The sequence below is a fragment of the Siphateles boraxobius genome, unplaced genomic scaffold (genome assembly GCF_051911475.1).
Source record: "Siphateles boraxobius isolate OS27281-9 unplaced genomic scaffold, OSU_SipBor_1 29, whole genome shotgun sequence".
In the NCBI taxonomy this organism is placed as follows: Eukaryota; Metazoa; Chordata; class Actinopteri; order Cypriniformes; family Leuciscidae; genus Siphateles; species Siphateles boraxobius.
The window spans coordinates 20397665-20417292 of NW_027508908.1; the positions used below are offsets into that span (position 1 = coordinate 20397665).

At 37.7% G+C, this 19628-nt stretch overlaps 1 protein-coding gene across 1 annotated transcript in view; it reads left to right on the plus strand.

Moving 5' to 3' along the window:
* The window catches only part of dachc (dachshund c), a 71860-nt gene that overhangs the window by 1289 nt on the left and 50943 nt on the right, over positions 1-19628 (plus strand). The gene's annotated exons all lie outside the window — the stretch shown is intronic.

Genomic DNA, 19628 nt, shown 5'->3' on the forward strand with positions numbered 1-19628 from the left:
TCAGAATAGGATTGAATGTAACCCTTTGTCTCTTTATTAAAAAGTATCATATGTAAACAAACACTTTTGGAGACTGAAATGGAAAAGAGAGAGGGAGAGAGAGATCGCATCAGTCTATGATAGCCTATGAATATTTAATGGGACTGGCCTGGTTTTGTTACAAGTTAAACTTAGGGGTTAATCGCCAGTTGTCCCGTCGTGTCAGGTTCACTAATCGGACTCGTAGCCTATAGTTTGCTGTCTTTCGCTTTGAAAAGTGAAATTTGAAATTCGAAAACCAATGAATTTTCAGTGACTTACAAAGTGGCCTGAATTTATTAGCCCATGTCGTTATCAGTTCAGACGACTGTCATAAAAAGCTCTGTTTAACTGTCATATTTACTTTGCAACCGTTGCCATCAAAGTTCGCTCGCTTTGAAAAAACAACGACCCTTTAGTAGCCTAGTATTAATATAGCAAATTACGACGTCTGACCTTTAGAATGATGGCTAGCATACTGATCCGTTTGCGCGCGAGTGCGCTCGAGAGCCATGCGAGCCTTGTTTGAAAGAACGGGTGTGCTTATCTAAACCTCGGTGTCTACGAGCAAATTTATGACACCAGCTCATAGCTGTTTGATTATTAAAGAGCGCATTTAGGCAGCCATCGGCACTGGCGAGGAGATGTTAAGCGCTTGCGACACAAGTTACTGTAACGAGATTGAAATCTCTGATTCCTGCCCGCGCGCTCGCTCGCTCGCTCTCCGCCGGTGTCTATATAGAAATTGATTCTCCGCAGAAATTAATTAATTTTTCATATTGCCTAGAGCGGCAGTTTTAAAAGGGCGCTCTCTAACAGTTCCCCCTCCCATTTGATCTCCACTTTGAATTATATTCTAATCGTATTAATACCTTTTGCCTCAGGATTAATCTACAAATTTACGAATGTTTTTTGTTTGTTTTGAAAATGGTTTGTATCACGAGTCACGACACATATGCACAAATTAGACTATACTGTCCTGCCTTCTGATTTTCTCTTTTATCTAGGACATGAAAAGGTATTTGGCCATTTTAAACGTTTCTATCTTTATATAATGACTATATTTTAATCGATGTCTGGCCTCCTAATGTTCTAATTTTGGCAGAGCTGAATGGAGATCAGATAGCAAGGGCAGACAGCACGGGCTAAACTCTTGGACCTCTGTCCCTTGAATCCTCTAAACACCTAACTGAGAAGTTTGAATTGAGAGATAGGCCAACAACACACTAGTGGAAATTCTTAACTATTTTACATTTTTGTGAATTGGTGGCTAATTTGAATGAATTCTTTTCATTTGTATGTTTTCGTAAAATATTTTTACTTCCCACTGATGGTTAAGGTAAGGGGAGGACCTTCATGCTTAATAAAAAAAAAAAAATTGTATGTTTTGGTATGAAATCTAAATTGCCACCTCATAAAATAGTTGTTGCAAAGGGTGGCTTTTTGATTCAGAAATGACTCATGATGAGTCAAAGTTAGGCACTTTGACTCATCATGACCGGATAAAGGGAATTTGAGAGAGAATCTGGCACGTTATCATTTCATTAAGGTTGTTAATGCAACATGAGTAAATGAAAGAAGAAACTAAACAACAAAACCACACCTCCACCCCATATTGTGAGACTCAAATAAAGTTCTATGTCCTTTTTGGAGCTATGCTGCTGATAATTCATCAAATCTGATTACTTCCTCTGTGCTTCTCTGTGTTGAAAAGATGTCTTCTCTGACTGTCATCTAATCCATGAGCTTTTTCTGGCAGACAGTAAAAAACCTATAGGTGCTGACTTGGTCTGTCTGCTTTACAGAGTCATTCATCACTCCTAACATTTTCCTTTATGACTAAATTCTACCTGTAATTGTTTGGAAGCAAAAAAAAAATGCATCTTGGATCAGCATAAAAACTAATAGTTGATTTACTGCAGCCCTTCACAGTGCTCAACAAACAGAGCAATCGGATTATGTTGGGCACAAACACAATGCTTTCCATTATTTAAAGGCTGATTCACTAACATGAAAGTTCTTAATGTCCATAAAAGGCACTTGGCTTGCTGTGTTTTTGTTTTGCTCGTAATAGTAAAAAAAAAAATGCTTGTCTTCTTTTACAGTTAGCCTGCGCTTAGTCTGCCTTTATTTACTGAATTAATTATTTTCGTAGAATCACGTTCACTTCCAGAAAGTCTTAAAGGGACGTGATGTCTCACGACTCATTGGCTTTGTATTGTGACCTTTCTCTCAGAAACTCTGTGAAGTGGAGTTTATGCTGGCCTGGTGTGTGCATATAGTGTGTGCATTTGTTGAAGACCAAGCAAGAAAGTAAGATGAGAGACATAGTTTAGCGCAAACCTTCTGCGAATACTCTGCAAAAATGGGTATTTGTGTTTTTGAAGATTTCCTTGTCACAGTGTTCAAGTCGTGTGAGTGCTCAGTGTGAGAGGAGTGTGTCAGTGTGTGTTCTCTTTCTCTGATCTTCAAATAGGAGACATTTTAAAGGCCACGGATTACAGTCAAAACAAATACTCGAACAAGCGGCACTGGCACCCTAGACAGCAAATTCTCCGCAGACAATGAATTGATGTCAGTGTGATTGCTTTCATTTCAAAATTCCCATTAACTTCCACTCACCCGCTGATTTTTCTCTCTTTCTTATATACATGCACGCATACACACTAACCTCAAACAGACGTCTCGGCACTTCTCTCTCTTCCCTTGACCTTCAGGTCCTATCCAGCAGTAACACAAGCCTATATCAGTCAGCAAGGTTTGATTCGGCCCTTCCACAGTGTATTAGTGCGGAGCGAGGGATTAGTGGAAAGAAAAAAGACGAGTGTGTGAATGTGTGACAGAACCAGATCTGTAATCCATCCACACTGTTTCTCTGCACTTATATTATCACGAAAGGTCTCGATTGCCACACTTTCAAGCCTGCAGTATATTTTTAATCCTCTAATATCAATCATTACATACGGCTGTGGAGTTTATGGTCTGCTGTTGTACATGTGTGGTTGAAATAGATACCCTTTGTGTGTGTGTGTGTGTGTGTGTGTGTGTGTGTGTGTGTGTGTGTGTGTTCAGATCTCAAAGCTTTAGTGACTCTATTGGAAACCACCGATGCAGCTGCTCAGACAGCTGATAGCTTTGTTGTGGCATGCTGCGTATCATAAAAGAAATGTGTTAGCGAACAAGGGCTTAAAATACAGTTGATGTCTTTATGGTGCTATTGTGTTTGCGTGTCCATCTGCTGTTGTGTAAGTGTAAGACTGTGTGTATTTGACGATGAGTTGTATTGATGAGAGTTTGGACAATATCACCTGACAACTGCACACTGTGTGGGTTTCTTTGTGTGTGGTGTTTGTTTAGATGCAGTCAAACAGAACGTAGGTAGTAGAATGTTTAGCGAGATGTACAATTTCTAAGAAAGTCACAAAGTGAATAATTGCTTTCTTGTAAACCGCTAATATTTGCCAAGAACATAATTGTAAATGTAAAAAAATATATAAGAGAGATGAACATGTAATCCATGATAAAGAACAACAAAAAAAGATTTAGTTTAAAACAGGTGCAAACTTTCTAGAAATTTTACACGGGCAAAATTTAGTTAATATGCATCTTAAAGAAAACTTTAAATTGAATAAAAAAATGTCAATGTGTATAGAAAGTACAATTATCTGATATCTTAATGCACTTTTGACCTAGTCATGAGGGTCTACAAGAGTGCTGATGATATCATTTCATGTTTTTTTGCATGGTGGTTAGAAAATATGACGTTTGTTGGTCATTATACATGACTTTATTTGGCAGACAAGCATTTGAGATTAATAAGCAGTGAAGCGGTAGTAAAAAAAATCTGAAATAATACAAATTAAAATAACATGTACATCTAATTCAAAGATTTTCTTTTCAAGCACATTATTATAAAGTTCCTTTTCCTTAATTGTGATGACATTATTTACTTCATGCCCTGTAAATTGATTTAAAATTGATTTAAATTGATTTAAAATTAAAAAAAATCTTATCATAGAAAATTTGTTAGGTGTAAGTCACTGTATGTATGATTTAGAATTATGTTTTTTTGAATAAATTAACCTAGATACTTTTAGATCATGTTATATCAACCATAGACAATGATCTCACATGTAATATATATATATATATATATATATATATATATATATATATATATATGAGATCTAAAGAGGAGATGATTTAATGTAACAGTCTGCAGGGCTTGAGAAGGTATCTCTTTTATGGTAAACCGACGTTTAAAGTTTATCTTGAAGTTGTTGTGGTCTGGTATTGGATGGATGAGTTACTTTCATATCAGCATTAAAGCACCTCTTTATTGGGCATAAAGTTCATCATGGGGTCTCAGCGCTTTGTTCATTATTGTTCATTCTCTGTTTGATCTGTGGGAATCTCCAGCTGCTGTTTATCTCACACACACACACACACACACACACACACACACACACACACACACACACACACACACACACACACACACACACACACACACACACACACACACACACACAGTGTAACTAGTGCACACACACATCTTCATAGGAGCACGCCCACTCATGTTGGTCTTCAGAACATAACGGTGCTTAGTTCTTGTTTTCTTTTTTCTTTTTGCTGAGCAGGTAAAACACACTGTAAAACAAATGATGGATTACACTGATAACAGCTGTTTCGCAATGTTGCGCACAAGTTAAATATGATGCTGTGGACTCAAGGGGTCTTATTCATAAAACACGAGCAGAATGGATCTCTGTGTAAATCGTAAGTAAAGCCGTTTGTACACAAATTGCACCAAGGGCTTTATCCTTAATTGACAAAATTCTCATTCGGGTACTCAAAAAGACATTTTTTGGATCCATTAGCTATATGCATATGATGTGTTTTAGCATCTGATGGTTCTCTTGTGTATTCAATGTAATGGTGGTGTAAGCAATGCTCTGAAAGTTCCCTTGGTGTTTACAGAATGTTACAGAGCTAATGAAACACAGGAGGACATTAGAGATAGAGTCAACATGTCTTTTCAAATGGAGTGTGTGTTTGTGTACACGGGTGCCTGTGTGTGCAGAGGGCCGATGAAAGAATGTGCATGTTTGTGTGTGTGTGTGTGTGTGTGTGTATGCTGGCACTGATGGCCTCTGTGGGAAGGCGAGCCAGCATGGAAGAGAGGAGGACGTCAGGGGGAGATTTTAATTAAAGTATGAAATGAGAGGTCACGCGCTCTGACCCCCCCTCCACTCGCTACACACACAAGGACATGCTATCTCTTTCTTACTTTCTGTTCATTTCTCTCTCATACACACGCTAGCGGTCTCCTCATCCCCTCTCTCTCTCTCTCTCAGCTTGATGAGTTTTCCATGAAAGGGTTTTTCATTAATTCCACCTCAGGGAGTCTCTCTGTTCCGGCTCCCTCTGAAGCACATGGAAATCTAAAGTGTGTGTGTGTGTGTTTTTCTGTTTGTACGTGGCCACCATGATGTTTTGACTCGGTCTGATTATTAACGCACTGTTCTGGCTGTTTGATCATGAAGACTCTCACACAGACACACATGGCCGAGGATCTTGTTGAGGAGAGAGGATGATGGACAGAACAGAAATGGTTCGTTAGTTTCCTGTGATTGCTTCATAATGGGACATTTTAAACAGTGAATTACAGGAGTTTTATGATAATTTAATTCTGAAAAACACCTGCACACAGAATAACTGGAAGTGAAAGAAATAGCATGAGCTTCAGTGTATTCATTAGAAAGCTGCGGTTCTTATTTTCATATTACTGAACATAGGCTCATTGGAATAACATGCTACCTACAGTTTTACAAAACTCCAAAAATGTGCCTATACAAATGAACACTAGAGGCAGTAAAAAAAACATCACTTTTATTTCCTTTATTGTGATTACAGTTGCAGATTATTGATTAATGCATACTAATTTGTATGCAATATTCCTTGCACAATACTATATTATGACCTCAAAACACTATGACCATAATGCATGATTTGTAAACGAATACATTTTGATATGTGCATCACATAACCAGCTCCATATGTATGGCTTTTCTGACTTAGTAAACTTGCTTGGTAGCTTGTCTGATACAGCATTGCACTTGTGATGCTTAGCACTCTGGTACAAGTCCCATGAAACACTATTCATTATAAGAGAGATTTGTAGAAGCAAGCAAGCTAAAATAACACAATTGCTTCTCCAAATGCGATTTCTATCGGTAGAGTTTAGTGCTGGTCAGAGGTCGCGCTAACCAAAAAATTTCCGTCATTGACTTGATTTTTTTTAGCAGTTCAGCCTCCAGAGCAAAATTAAAACTGTCACGAAAAGTCTTCTGTCCTATAGGCAAAGACGCGGAATGTAATAACAATTGCCTCTGCATCAGTCTCCCTTGATGCGTTTGTATATGCATAGATGATCATCACTCAGTAAGTCCATGTTACAATAATAAAGTTATAGCCGAATACAAACTTTATAATTTCATAATAATGTTTCTACTCCAATTATTTATTTATTTTTATTGTGGCTGTCATAAAAACTTGACTTGATTTAATCAAATATATATTAAATATTGAAGAATATTATATATATATATATATATATATATATATAGGTCAATGAATATGTAAAATGGTGCATATGTTTAGCAAAATGCTGTTCTTTTTCTCCTGACTATCAAGTTTATGTTCACTGAATGGCTTTTCTGAGTTTAATTTAATATCACATGACATATTGTTATTTATTGATGTCTTTCCACGGTTGAAACACTGATTGGGCAATTACATGACACATGATACTGATTTCAGTAAGTTGTACTGTATCTTTCAACTTTCTTATGATGTTTGTTGATGTTTATTTCATGCTGTAACTAGTAAAGTGGAAGAGATGGTCCGTTAACGTGCGCTTTACGCTGCCGCTTTGCTTGATCTGAGGCGCTACAGTGATCTGTCACACCACATTTACAGCTAAAACTGTATATATTGCTTCAATTTCGTGTATCTAGAAATCAATATTTTTACCTAGTCCTTTAGTGTTGTTATATTTGCCTATTCAGGCACAAAGGTCGTGCTTTAGTGGGCTTTGCTGTCACTTTGTATGGTGTTGAACATGAAAAGTGCAGCACAGTCTCTGTTCATCTGTTCTCTTCATGAATAAATAAATGCATAATCTAGCCCATATGATTGTCCTGTAAGTTCATAATTAAAAATAAATATGTGAACGAAAACAAAAGCTATTAAATGTCTTATCATTAAAATATGAAAATGAAACTGACGGGTAATAATAAATGACTGATTTTTATGACCCTGAATTTTTATGACGCTGTCCGTCAAAATGACGTTCTAAAATTAAAATAAGTTCAACTTTTAAAAGACGCGTCTCGAGACACCGGAGAGGAAGATGGATGGTGAAACCTGATTTATTTATAAACAAAGGTATAGGGATGAGGTGAGCAGGGTAGTGGAGTCCAAAGGGTGATTTTGGCAGAGACACAGAGGACAGGGATATCGCTGGAGGCAGGGGAAGAGTCCACATACAACGAACAAGGTCGGACAAAGAGCTGGGGTGAGGTGAGTGCACATATAGTGGCAGTGATGAGGGTGATGATGGGTTGCAGGTGTGTGTGATTAGAGATGATGTGCAGGTGGGAACCAAGGAGAGTGATGGGAAATGTAGTGAAGAGGATGGTGACTAGGTTGAACCGTGACAGCTGTATATATTCCTCCTGATGCTAATTGAGTTGATTAACTGAATATGCTCTTCCCGTGTTAATTTGGTTAATTATCTGAACGTGCTACTACCGAGCTTTGTTGATAAAACATCATTTTGTAAGTTTTACATTTTGGGAAATTGGTGACAAATTTGTATTATCTTATTATGCTGTGATATGACCTGCTCATGCACCATTGAGGTTTAGATTTTAGGATGCAACTTCATTGAGAATTGGAATGAAATTGCAACTTTGTAAAATATGCTTTCTCACAAGATCTGGTTGTGTTCAAATTGGGTTATGAACAAATATTGAGTGTGGCTTCTGTCATCAGTTCAGCAAGTGAGTATGGAGCAGGAAAAAAAGGGAAAAGCCAGAATGGTTACATTGAGTTGTTCCGCAACAAACAGCCAAACTGGTTACCTTATTAAAATTAATGCGCTTTGTACAGTCTCAGAAACTTCAGTTTCAGCATGTGAGGGTTAAACAGGTTATCTAAAGTAATGAAGAGATATTCTGTCGTACCACGCAGTGGAAAAGCGAAGCGAGCCGAACCGTGCCGCGCCGAGCCGAACCGTACTGAGCCGTACCGAGCCGTACCATCCAGTGGAAAAGCGCCATAAGATCACTTAGAAAGTGTAAGTAACTAAAACAGTCTCGACCAGTCGAACCACTAACACCGTGCTACGTGCTGGTCGATTGTCACAGTTCAGCTCACGTAGCACGGCGTTCGTGGTTCGACTGGTCGAGATTGTTTTCCAAAGATGGCTCCTGACTATATACGTGAAGTGTACTGTCTTTATAAAGTATCTTCTTATTAAACTGTCTGTACACTTACAAAGTTCTCAATGCTTCGGGTTGCAGGTTGAGACCCTAATTATGCTACCGTGTTACTGTGGGGCTATTTTGAGCCTTGTTAGTGGTATTAACTAGCGATTTTTATTTTTACTTATTCGATGCCCCATACACTAGCGTTATAAGCTAATCTGTGGTTAAACTAAAACTAACGTTAAAACCGGGTACATTCGATTATCATGTAAACGCATCCCAGAGAACGGTCGACTCGGTACCCATGTGTTATTTAGCCCTAGGTTTATTTTTGGGCGGAATTGTCCTTTAATGCCTATTAATGCCTTATAAATTATGAATTAACTGTTTACTAATGCTTAACTAATGATTAATAGTGTGCAGTTATTATAAATTGTTACCAACATGGGTTAACAATTAGTATTAAAAATCCCATATATGTTGTATAAATTCATCGTCTGGAAACACTAGCCAAACCTTTATACTCCATATGAGATTCTCATGTGGATTTTGAAGCAACAGGAGTGACATTAGAAACTACCATAATTTTCAGTGAGAAGACGATTAATCTTTGCGCACTGTTTATAACATGACTCGAATATGCCATGACTTAAACCTATAAGCCCATCAAGTTCATCTTTGGAACACAAATTAGGTCATTTTATACGCAAAATTTATGTGAGGACAGCATTTAAATGAATCATGCAACGCAATTTACTAAGTTTTGCACTAGTCAATTAACTGGTATTTGCGCCATTATTTAATGCCTAAAAAAGCATGTCTTAAACCAGACACTAATTGCTATGCTCTTGGTAGATTGTGTTGGTCAATATGGAAATGATCCGGCTGCGTCTGTGTTCTTTTGTTCGCTTGTCATCAGTAGATCACGTGCAGAACTTTCCAGTCCCATCTGTGCTTGTTAGGATTGTGCTCTCACGCTTACCCTGTTTAGTAAATCTGGCCCTAAATGACATGTCCATGGTTAAATCTCAATGTTATCAGAGAAATTGTCATTGTTTTTCCATACAGCTACTCTTGGTGAGTCTGCAAAGTGTTACAAAGCTTCACAATTAGGCAGTTTCACCCCTCGGGCTTTGACACTAATCAGATTCTTCCAGTCAAAAATGTCAAAAACGAATTGAGATGTCCAGACTCTAGACCATGGAGAGAATGTGGCACAGCTACGGCTGTATCTAGATTTGTCAATCACTGCTACGTTTAGAACCAGTCAAAAAATCAACAACCAACATATTCTGGTGCCGGTGTTTGTTTGTGATGTATCTAGGAAACGTGGCATGTAGAATGCAGATGTTTGTGAAGTGCCTTGGTAGGTAGGGGGCAAATAGTTGTATGCTCATTAAACTACAGTGGGTTCGGGGGGCCAGGAAAGTGTGGGGACGACCAGAGACTCGAGTCAGAGAGAGAAAAAAGAGGGAAAACGCATGGCGTTTAGCTCAATAAATCAGCACGTGTGGCATAATGTTAATTAATACAAAAACTAATTTTGACTTATCCTTCCTTTTCTTTAAAAACTAATTCCAAATATTTGTATCTCAATGTTACTACAATAACTTTGCAAGATCATGGCCGAGGTGATTTAATAGATTGTAAAAATGATGAGAAAAAAAAAATGCCAGCTCAAAAAATTTGCACGTTTTAACTGGGAGTATTGTGAAAATATTTAAGTGTTTTTATTAAATTATAAGCTTCACATTTATTTTAAGCTTGTTATAGAGTTTTTGTGGCAAATGCAACATAATGCTACAAATACTGGCAAATGAGCTTAGCTTGTATTGAACCCAGAATAGTCTGTGCTGGTGAAGGAGTGTATCCATTTGTGGGGAAAACTCGGTTAAAAAAGCTGTGTAAACAAAGTGCATGGGAATGGTTGTTGTAAACTTTTTTCATTCTTTTTCTGGCTCTTATTCTATCCTCTTAAAGGTAATGCTTCTTTAAGTAGAACAGGATAATGTAGCAGTAACATATAAAGGTTTTGCCTAAAGCTTACTTTACGCCTGTGACCTGATTACTGCAGAGAGGACAGAGGAAAGAAATTTTGCATCTCCCAAAAATATAGAGAACAGACGGAAATAGAGATGGAGAGATCACAGTGCTAGAAAAAAGAGACAGAATGGATACAAACGAGGAAAATATTAACCTGTGTAATGGTTGTGTCGATTTCACCTCATGTTTTTACACAACTGTTCTCAACTGAGGGTCTAAAGAAAGTGTCAGTACTTTCAAACAGTCCCTGTGAGAAGGTACAGTTAACACACCCGGCCCATATCTGCCAAAAGCTACTGAGAGGGAGAAAAGCGAGTGATTTATATGCCAGTGTGTGAAAATTACTATTTTTGTTGTGGACTTTTATTGTATGAAGGACAAAAGGATGAGAGGAGAGGCAGTGGGATGTTAAATGACCTACATATGCACAAGACACGGCTTAAATTATGTCCTATATAGAGGTGAGTACATAGCTAAGATATTGTCCCAATATAAATGGCAGATGTTATTGGCTTTGATTGCTCATAATGCTCTTACCATAATGTTGTTCTGCAATGGAAACACACTCCATTCAGAACTCCAATAAACCTCTTACATTCTAATCTAATGCAATGGTTCTTGATATGCTTTTTTGACATACATATGAAGAAGTATCTACCTGACTGAAATTGCACAAAAAAAATCTGCAATTTCTTGTTCATGGTTTAACATTTGTTAAAGGTTGCGATTGTCTTTTCTTGCCTATTGTGATGTGTATATCCACGTGAAACGGCGTCTTACACTAAACAAGAAAAAAGTTAGGCGGACTTGATTTGTCCATTGGGAATTGATAGGATCGTTGGATCATTGTGGTTTGCTATTGCTATTGCTGCAGGCGGGGCTGTACCTAAATTGAGGTCCCCAGTATTTATTGCGGTGTATATAAAAAAGGTTGTGAAATAATTGCCTAATATTAACTCTGCTTTGGTGCTGCAAGGATATTGCTCAACAACAAGATAACCAAGAGCTGCCTCAGCAGTCTAACACAGTTCGTCAATGTCAAAATGTTTGAGATGGCCAATCAAATCAAAGTAGGCAGGTTTTATGTTCACAATAGCTGCTGAGTGCGAATCCCAGCGCAAGGCTTCCGTTAAAGGGGTCATACATTGAGAAATCAACTTTTCCTTGAGCTTTTGACATAAGAGGTCATCAGAGAAAGACTCATTGTGGAATGTGCCTATGTAAAAAAATGATTTCCATTACACGAGAGTAGATGTTAAAACTTCATGCTGATTTGTACTCTGCTTTCGCCAAGATAATCACCAACTAAGACGTAGCTTTACAGTAACCTATGCTTCTCCATCCATTCTTTCCATCTGGTGACGTGAATTTTCTGTCTGGTGTTAATACAGTGTATTGCGCGTCAGCACACACAACGGCTGCAACCACAGTGCGGTCCCCCCATAACAACCCTCTGGATTGAGCGGAGTAGGGAACATCTCTAGGGTCTTCAAGTGGGCACCTTCCGTCCTCAGTGTTTCGTCGACTAGCCCACGACACCTCAAGAGGGCTCGACAGTGACTCTGGCGTCCCAGAGTCACCCACCTCCGTCCCCCACTCAACTCAGCCCAGCTTACTGACCTCTACTTCCCTCTTGCTGCTGAGACCTAACCACAATCTCACAATCTCTCCGCAACCCAACCATACGCGCCAACCCGTTTGACTAAGGCTGTCGAGCCCCACTGGTGCGTTAATATGCAGTTTCAGTGGCAACGGTTCCGTATGGCATACCACCTACCGCAAAACACAATATCTGCCCAACCACCCGTCATTCACGCGATATATACAGGAACGTAATGACTGTAAATACTATACAACCTATACAAATAAACCAACAGTTGCTGCTGAGACCTAACCACAATCTCACAATCTCTCCGCAACCCAACCATGCGCGCCAACCCGTTTGACTAAGGCTGTCGAGCCCCACTGGTGCGTTAATATGCAGTTTCAGTGGCAACGGTTCCGTATGGCATACCACCTACCGCAAAACACAATATCTGCCCAACCACCCGTCATCCACGCAATATACACAGGAACGTAATGACTGTGAATACTATACAACCTATACAAATAAACCAACAGTTGCTGCTGAGACCTAACCACAATCTCACCGCAACCCAACCATACGCGCCAACCCGTTTGACTAAGGCTGTCGAGCCCCACTGGTGCGTTAATATGCAGTTTCAGTGGCAACGGTTCCGTATGGCATACCACCTACCGCAAAACACAATATCTGCCCAACCACCCGTCATTCACGCAATATACACAGGAACGTAATGACTGTAAATACTATACAACCTATACAAATAAACCAACAGACCTTTCAAGTTTTCAAGAATTCTACGAAACCGTAGCATGGCGGCCTGTACACAGCCAGCTAGAATCTTTCCGTCTCAACCACAGCCAGTTGCTGCTCCTTTCTGCTGCTTCAGATAAGTTCACCTAAGTCTTTAAGTTCACATAAGTCTTTAACCTAATAGATAGGATAAAGACCGCCTCTGCAGAAGAAAATCAACGACCACTTCATCATTGCAACTTTGGCCCCGCCCACTGGCATGTTAGTGAGTGTTAGGAGAGAGCGATACAGGATCACTGGACTAAAAATAACATTACCTTCCAAAGGATCCTAATGCTAGGAATGTGGTTATTTATTTTTAACAATGTGAATGGCTCAGTTGAGCATTATTTATTTGTATTCGGTACATTTCACTGTAGATTATTTGGTAAATCAGTCATAATTTCGGCGCAGGCTTTTCAAAAAGGCTTTTAAGATATGGACTCGTCAGTAATGCCACAACATGTAAGTAAATGTGTTAATTCCAATGCCTGATCTGTGACCATGATTTCTGATATGATTCAATGTACAGTCAGATGTTCTTTGTCAGATGTTCACTGGTTTCAGTAAATCAAGCCATTGACTAAACGGTTAACTTCACATTGTTTCTTTTGGTAGGAAGAACATAATCTGTTATTTAAACTGTGAATAAATAATATATAGAAATCGATCAAAGAACACTCCCTTTACAATCGCTGGAGGTGTCAATCAAACAGCGTGAGTTTATCAGTGCCTGAGTTCTGGACTCTAGCCAAAACTTCCATTATAATTAACAAATCTCTTATTAAATTGTGTTTGCACTGTTAGTTATGACTAAAGCATTCGTGACTGTGCAGAAATCAAGTGGCCATGACGAGATCACTGCATTAATGCACTCAACATGTCTGTGATCGGCTACAATGCTCATCACTGCAACCTTTCATGCCTTTCATGATCTAAATATAATGCTATAATAAACACTTTTAATGATTAGTAACCTTGAGAGCTTTAATAGTGAAAACTTGCTAAAAGCTTTCGAGAGAATTCCACATGTAATACTTAGCTATTTCATGTACAAAGATGTTAGCCAATCACAGCAGTGGGCATTTACATCGAAGTCTCACAACAGACAGAGGGCAAAAAACACATTTTTGATGACAATTATGACAATTCTTGATGTAAAAATCATTCCAACAATATAAGTACACCTCATGAAACATAAAACAATACAGTTCATGACCCTTTTAACGGTCATAAGGTGCAAGATAAGATGTTTCACATACATAAGGTAAGATGTAGAAGTAGTTGAACTAAACATTTCATATTTGACAGCTGTTTTACGATAGATATGTTAAATGGCCGACAGAAATATTTAGGGATGCAAACTAATAAACTTTTCTCTAATTTCACCATTTTTAATTGAAAATATATAATTTATGTGATTAATGTGATGTAACACGTAACTGTCAATGTGAGGAGACAAGAATGCCCCCGAACCCCCTTAAGCAAGCTCAGTTTTGGGACCTCTGTAATTATAAAAACCTGCGTACGGGCCTGATTACAGGTTGTCCAGCCCTTGTGCCGGTGAACACATCATCAGAGAACAGAAGACATGTCATTGCAAGTGGGAGGGGAAATTATTTTGATTAAAGATTATAAAGGGCACATTATTTAAAATAATAATAATGGTGTGCACGGATAAATAATTTATATTGAACACTGCAGTACTCCATTAAAAATAAGAATGGTCCATTTTGATTTTATGGTAACTTTTTAAAAAATTGCTTTTTGGACAACAAATACTACTTTTTGGTGTAATTCTCTCTCAGCAATTCTTGAGAGAGACAGGACGAGGTGTGTTGTTACTTCACTGAGATTCACTGGCCTCTCTGCTTTTTTATCTGGCTTTTTATCTCTGCTTGGTAAATCCTAAAGTTCTTAAAGCATTAACACGAAGGAAATAATGGCTTATATAGGTCTTAAAATTCCTCTATAATCCAGATGAGCAGCTTTATAACCCTCCCTCTGATGATAGGATGTCACCTGTCAGGTCCCTATTGGATTCTTCTGTAATGAGAGACAATAATAACAGCAAATTAAAGAGGAGCAAGAACCCGAACAGGCGAAATAGACTTTTACAATTAACCTTTTAACATCTGCCTGATATGAGATTGAAATGTTCCCTGGTTACAATATGATCAAATTGACCTGTGAACTTATTTAACTGAACTGATTTTTTTGTAAAATAGAGAACAAGTAGTTTAATTTATTCAGATTGTTCATAAGCTAAACGCTTCATTGTTTTGTTAATAAAAAAATTGCATTCTCTTTCTTTGTAGGCTCGGTTTTGTTACTTGCCATATAGATTAGATTAGAATAGAATAGAATAGAATAGAATAGAATAGAACAGAACAGAACAGAACCAGCTTTTGTAACATTATACACTTCCTTACTGTCACATTTTAATCAATTTGATGAATCCTTGCTGAATAAAAGTGTCAATTTCTTTCTAAAAACAAAACCAAAAAGTACTGACCCCAAACTTTTGAACAGTATAATGTTACAATAGCTTTCTATTTCAGATAAATACTGTTCTTTTGAACTTTCTATTCATCAAAGAATCCTGAAAAAAATGTACACAACTGTTTTCAACATTGATAATAATAATAAATGTTTCTTGAGCAGCAAATCATTATATTAGAATAATTTCTAAAGGATTATCACTGAAGACTGGAGTAATGATGCTGAAAATTCAGCGTTCCCAAACTTTTGAACTTTTTACTGTTTCAGGCCCCATTTTGTACATTATTTGTGGAGAATGTCACAGTATTCATTGAGAAGTCTCTCAAAACTAGTTGAACTTCAGCTTAGTCTGACATGTTTTTAAATGACCTTATGAAATTTCTTACACAAGCAAGACAATGTGGTGTAATAGTTCACTTCATACGGTACATATTTACTAACATACAAGTCAACAAAATGAGTCCATTACATTCAGCCTTTGCTCACCATTAGTTTCCGCCCCGTGTGTGTCTGGCTAGTGGCTACACAATCCCACGTTTCCATTAAGTTCCGTTCATTATGTTTATTAGGTTTTTCAGACTATACATTTTTTCACAGACTTTCTAATCAACACATTTAAGTGTGTTTACATGATCCTCTGATTAGTGTTTAATATAAACTGATAGACTCTCAAGCTCTGGAGCTTTGTAAATGAAATATAATTTCACCAATAATTTTTTGCTTCCAATTGGGAGTATAATCTGTTATGAGTATGAGTTTTTATTTATAATGTAAACAGGCTTGTAAAAGCAAGCTGGCTTGCTTTATATGTCAAAGAGAATATTACTGTAACACACAGAATCTTAACTGACTCGCTGACTGATCTTCTTGAAGTATGTTGCTGTGGTTGTTTGTGTGTGAATGTGTATGTCTGTTTGAGGAAGCAGTCTGTTTGTAAAATGTTTACAGTACTGCTTTTTCCCATTCCTGTTATTTCCTGTGCATGTGGATATTTGTGTGTGTGCATGTATGTCTTGGGAACAAGAATGTTGAAGTGTCTGTCTCTCTCTCTCTCTCTCTGTGTGTGTGTGTGTGTGTGTGTGTGTGTGTGTGTGTGTGTGTGTGTGTGTGTGTGTGTGTGTGTGTGTGTGTGTGTGTGTGTGTGTGTGTGTGTGTGTGTGTGTGTGTGTGTGTGTGTGTGTGTGTGTGTGTGGGACAGATGTTAGGTCTCTGTCTATCTTTTTCTCTCCCCTTCTTTCTTCGTTCCCCTGCAGGGGCCACAACACTTATTTACATTTCCTTCATCACAGAGAGCCGCAGATTGAAACACAAACAGTGGACTATTTGGGTTCAGTCTTTCACTTGCGATAAGAGCTCCGATTACGCCCCATCATGAAGGAACTTCCTGTTTGAGCCCAGAATAAAGGATGTTTGGTCTTATCCTTTCCGTTAGGCTTTTTTCATCAAAGAGCATTTCTATCTAAATGTTTTCCCATTAGTTTCAAGTTGTCTTCAATTCGTATTAGCTCATATGTAAGGTGTAATTCATGTCACATTTATATAATGCAGATTGTTTCAAAGCAGCTTCACAGTAATTAACCGAAAAAAGCATCAATTATGAAGCAAGTTCAGCTTCAGCCGTAACCTCTACAGAAGACCACAGTTATCATTCACTTTGAGTCAGTTCAATGTTGATTCAGTTCAGTTCAATAACTGTGTTAATCTTGCAAAGTTATATCAATTATGAGATGACTTCAAAGACATCTGTACATAATACAATAGTGTCTTTATTTGGCTCAATTTAGTTCAGTGTTGATTCAATTCAGTTCAATAAATATTTAAATGTTGTAAACTTTCAAAGTCATCTCTACAGAAGACAAATGTGTCATTATCCAGTGTCAATATCTTAAATACAGTTAAAGATTTATTCTCATCGGATAGAGTCAGTGCAGTCAAGTTATTAATATTACTGAATATAAATTGTCTTTTAAACCCCACCTGAGCAAGCCCAAGGCAACACTTATAAAACTAGCTAAACACCCTCCATAATGCAAAAGAAGTCTCTTAAACTATTGATTATGTTTTTAATGCTAAAACAGGAGATCATGTAAACTTATTTGACAAATCCACTATTTATAAATCTCCACCTGATAAAATTCACTTGTCAGAAAGAGACCGTCTCTGCTAATGCGTGGACACACACACACACACACACACACACACACACACACACACACACACACACACACACACACACACACACACACACACACACACACACACACACACACACACACACACACACACACACACACACACACAGTGTTTCCATGTTTTATGGGGACTTTCCATAGACATAATGATTTGTATACTGTACAAACTGTATATTCTATTCCCTTACACTAACCCTACCCCTAAACCTACCCATCACAGAAAACTTTCTGCATTTTTACATTTTCAAAAAACATCACTTAGTATGATTTATAAGCTGTTTTCCTCATGGGGACCAAAAAATGTCCCCACACGAACAAGGATTTCAGATATTGCCATCCTTATGGGGACATTTTGTCCCTATAAGTTAGGGTTTACCAGGCCACACACACACACACACACAGTATTTTTCCTTTGCTTCATTAACCCTAAATATATTAATATTAATTGTTCTCATTCTTTTTTGATTTGTTTGTTTTCTCCAGCATATCCAGAGCGACACAGGTAGTTATTATAGAGAGAAGGTTTTAGTTTTTTTAGTTTTAGTTCCTTTTTTCTGTTTCTGTAATCTAAAGTAATTAGTTTCCTCTCAGAAATACTGTACCTCCTGCTTTGACCGCCCTCTCTTATCTTTTTGCGTTGTTGACACAGATCAGTCCCTATTTACAGCCTCAATTGGACATAATTGAAAAGTACATCTAAATGTACTTTTACATTTAATGTACTACATCTAATGTCAGTGGAAAACAGGAGAATTAGACCCCTTATCCCCCCCCCCTTATTGTTTGTGTGGCAATGGGCAGCCCAGAGGGGGTTGTGCCCCTTTCACACCCCAGTAATTGATGAATCGTATGTGGTATGCAAATAAGAATCCATAAATCTTATGAATGACAGCTTAATTTATGTGAGCCTTAATGAATGCAGGATTAGATTTTAATTAAATGTCCTCAAAGGCACCCTGAGTTGTACGTTTCATTTTTGTTCTCTCTCTCTCTTTGTCTCTCTCTCTCTCTCTCTCTCTCTCTCTCTCCCTCTCTCCCCTTCTGACTCACTCTTTCATAGACTACCATGTTAATCTTAAGTCTTGTTTCCTGTGCACATCTGTCCTCTCAAATGAAGTATCTAGAAAAATTGCAGTGATAAAAAAAATATTCGTTTTGCGAACAGAAGGGGGTCGTAGTTAATGAATCATACAGGGAGAGAGAGAGTTAAAATGGTGCCTTATCTCCTGATCTCTCTTTGAATTTCTTGAGTCATTTCCGCTGCACGGCTTAACCGCATTTAATCTGATTCCATCAGTATCAGTTTAATTAAAATATCGCCCCATTAGGAATTATTAAAAATGTCAGCCTGTTAGGCATTCAGCATGGCTGTTGGAAGAGAGAAGATAGTCCTTCACCAGAACTGCGTCATTAGCACTAACGTTCTAGCAAGTCTCTCAGAGTTTGCTGTTATTGTAAACAGAATCAGAAGATGATTGTGTTTGCGCAGATAAGTGTGTGTGTTTTTTGGTCGAGTTTGCATAAAACCGTGTGGGTTTCAACTGGTTGTTTGTAAAGAGGAAAACTAAGACCACAGAAGGAAAAGACCAGAAGGAAAATCCACCTGGCTCTCATATCTGGAATCATAGATGGGATGTGTTTGTATGTAAGTGTGTAAGAGTTCATGAGAGAAAGAAGTGCAATATGATGAGCTGAAATAATATGCTGTTCATGTCATGTTGTCATTTGGGTCAAGGCAAATAATAGTGCCCATGATAGAGAAAGGGACAAATCTTGCTGAATGCTTTGAAATAGTCTTTGAAATACATTAATGTTATTACATATGTTTTAAAAAAAAAAACTTTATACCATTTAAAAAAAGTGAATTCAATGACAAAAAAATGTCAGTTGGTATACCAATACAAAAAGTTTTTTTTTTTAAATGAATACTTAAATATCTTTAAGATTTTGTAGAGTTTTTTTACAACACATTTTACAATCTGAAAAAAACCTTATTGACCTTGTCAC